Source organism: Pinus tabuliformis, chromosome 5_1 (genome assembly GCF_031772625.1).
Source record: "Pinus tabuliformis cultivar Carrire ecotype Pingquan chromosome 5_1, CPIR1, whole genome shotgun sequence".
NCBI lineage: Eukaryota > Viridiplantae > Streptophyta > Pinopsida > Pinales > Pinaceae > Pinus > Pinus tabuliformis.
Window position 1 is genome coordinate 179,981,800 of NC_142305.1, and position 3,670 is coordinate 179,985,469.

The 3,670-nt window shown below is 39.7% G+C and overlaps 1 pseudogene; it reads left to right on the forward strand.

Moving 5' to 3' along the window:
* The first annotated feature begins 2,177 nt into the window (after nucleotides 1-2,177).
* Nucleotides 2,178-3,306, forward strand: LOC149164010 (enoyl-CoA delta isomerase 3 pseudogene; annotated as a pseudogene).
* Nucleotides 3,307-3,670: the final 364 nt, after the last annotated feature.

Here is a 3,670-nt window from a genome sequence, read left to right on the forward strand (position 1 = left end):
AATGCTCCAAAGATTTCCTTTAGCTATTGTACTAGCTTAGATACTAGTACGTAGGTGCTGACCTACAATCTTCTCTCCTCCAAGTACCACGTTTCATCAATTTTCAGACTGGATACACTGAAGCACAACACATAATCTGAAAGGCCACATTTCATCCAATTTTCATACTGGACCTAACAACATTGAAGCTCATAATCAATCAACCATCTGAATCACCTAATCACCAGATCAATACATATACAATGAGAGTTGTCAACGAGATCTAGTCCACCAGATCATATAAGGATAAGTCATTATGAACCTGATCCATTCATCTATCAATACTGAAGCTAATCATAATCATTCAGTCAATCACTACTGTTATCAGAACATAATATCAGAAACCAAACATCACTTCAAAACCCAGAAAACAGCAATGATAAACATGGACAGCTAAATAGATTTCATGAGAAGTATGCAGCTTCACCCATATAACACCTGCGTAGAAGTACGCACTGTTTCCAACTGCGTTCCTGCGTACCCACGCACTGTGCCTCACAGACTTCCTGCGTACCTGCGCTCTGTGTCCAATGAACTGCCTGCGTACCTCCGCATCTGCAGCGCTTCTGGGCCTGCGTATCTGCGCACCTGCAACACTTCTGCGCCTGCATATTGCCGCACTTTTCTTTCACTGTACTTGCGTACCTACGGGTAAAGATAATTTCAAGACTTCAAGAATACCCCAGACTGTCAGATCCACATGTCTGAACATGCGCCGAGGAGATATCAACCCATTAGTAGATCTGACTTGTAATTCTCATGTTTCTCCTTGATATTGATTCAACTCTCTCTCACAAACCGATTACAAGAATTTCAGATCTAGCTTCTCTTAAGATCTTCTAATTTCACAAGTGTCTAGCCAAATGATCTCCTTTGCTTTATATAGGCAAGCTCTTCCTAAAATCATGGATCAATAGGGGCTCAATAATAATAATATATAAAACAATACCACGGGCCAAAACCATAGAATCAAGAACGGCGGGCTAAATACCACGGGCCAAACATAAGAAACCCCACGTGAGCGCGTTTCTCTGCCTTGAAGTAAGTGAACTGGGGGTACGCACCTCATGAACGGGTGACCTGCGTGTATGTACGCAGTTTATCTAAGACATGCCTGCGTGTACGCATCTTTTGTACGGTGTACCTGCGTACCCCTTATTTTCTTCAATATTTGAGAGCTGATCATCAATCTCTGCTACTGACCTGTTGTACAATGATCTATCACTTGTATGGGTTGCCATCAAGGACAATACTTTAGCCATAATGCCAACAATCTCCCCCTTTGGACTTGATGGCAAAGCTTACTTGTGAACTGTCATCTGATCCCTTTGAACTGTCCTACATCCATCTCTTCTGTGGATTCATCTGAATGTATACAAGTGAGATGATCTTCTATGAGAGGGTTGCCATCAAGTACAACACATGCATCATAATGCCAACAGTTTTTGGCCAAACACAACTAGCATTCAACTAAAAATTGAATGCTAGACATATATAATAAGCCTTTTCAATATTCAATTATTATGAGCAATGTAGCTCTTGTTCAAATGTGATGGATGGTTCATATATTTCAAAGTTCAATAATTAAACAAAGCAACAATTTTTTGCTAGACATATATAATAAGCCTTTTCAATATTCAATTATTATGAGCAATGTAGCTCTTGTTCAAATGTGATGGTTGGTTCATATATTTCAAAGTTCAATAATTAAATTGAACAACAATTTTTGGCCAAACACAACTAGCATTCAACTAAAAATTGAATGGTAGAGATATATAATAAGCCTTTTCAATATTCAATTATTATGAGCAATGTAGCTCGTTCAAATGTGATGATTGGTTCATATATTTCAAAGTTCAATAATTAAACTAAACAACAAGAAACACTAACTATTCAACCTTGTTAGAATAAAATAAGCAAAAACAAATTTTTTTTTTTGGGGTCAAATCAACATTTTTATGGTTTAAAATACGGTTTTCACAATAGAGTTTATTTTTTATCAGAATAAGCAAATTTTTTTTTTTTGGTCCAATCAACTTTTTATGGTTTAAGATACCGTTTTCACGATATATAAATTGTGGAAAAATTTAATCGAAATATGTTTAAAAAAAACTCGAAGTAGAGTACAGCAACTTATACATCCTATTTGTCAACGCCTCGGTACTCGCAGATTGAAATATTGAGTCGTAATTGACAGATGTGCAGTCTGGAGACTCCGAAACGTCTAACAAGTAGAATATAGAACTTGTACTCGCCTTCTATTTGCCATCGCCGTGGTACTCGAAGATTGAGATATTGTCTCAATTGACAGATGTGCAGTCTGGAGAAACAGGATGGCGTTTTCATTCTCACTCTTTCAGGTGAGGGAGAACATCGTTTCAATCCCTCATCCATCGACTCCATTCTCTCTGCCTTGGCCCACGTCAACGAAAACGCGCACCTCGCCTCTGCTCTTATCACCACAAACGACGGGAAATTCTTCTCCAACGGATTGGATCTCCGATGGGTTTCTGAATTAAGCGGCAGCAGAGAGAATAGATCTCAGATTCTCGGCCTCAAATACGTTCAGCTCCTGACAGCCGTCATGGAATTGAAGCTGCCGTCAATTGCCGCCGTCTGTGGGCACGCTGCTGCCGGGGGATTTATTTTTGCGTTAGCCCATGACTACAGATTCATGAGGAAGGACAGAGGGTTTCTCTATATGAGCGAGGTGGACGTGGGTATAGTCATTACTCCCGGCCCCATGTCTATTATCAGGAACAAGGTTGATTCTCGTCACTTAACGGAAGTTCTGCTGGGCGGACGCAAGTACACTGCTCCCATGGCCTTCAAAGCGGGTCTGGTGGACTCTGTTCACGATAATTCTGCTGAAACCCTAAAGGCTGCCATGGATGCAGCTGTGAAGATCGGCAAGAGGAATTGGAATAAAGAGACTTACCTGCGACTCAGGTTCTCTCTTTTTCCCGAACCTGTGGAGAAACTCCCACTGCGACTCAAAGGGCCTTCTTCACTGCGTTCCAGTCTCTAATTTCTGTATGCTTAAACATTCTTTTTACCATGTGACTCCATGCAGCCAATGATATGCATTACTGAAATATATGAATATTATATATAATCTTTGCACCCACAGAAGCTAGCTGCATTCGACAGAGTCCCCGTGGGTCTCGGCAGTGGCTTCAGTGAAGTTTGAGGGACTTCGCAAGTTTGCATATATTGCTGAACTCAATTATACACCTTTAATTTTGGAACTCAAAATATTCACCTTAAGCTTCAAAACCTGAAAGTGCATATCAAACCTAGGGTTAGATTGGCAGTGGGGACAGTGAAGTTTGAGGGACTTCGCAAGTTTAAATATATTGCTGAACTCAAAATATGCACCTTTAATATTGGAACTCAAAATATGCAACTTAAGCTTCACAACCTGAAAGTGTATATCAAACCTAGGGTTAGATGGTTTTATATTGCATATCAGGCCTCGGTTAGATGGGTTTCTATGATTATATGCCTTAATTAGAAGTATTGATTAACGCCATTAAAACTTTCCAATAAATAAATATTTTTTCTTATCCACAGCATAGATAGATTTAGGCGAAGATGGGATGCATAGTGGTTTTAATGGAGTGGGATAGTA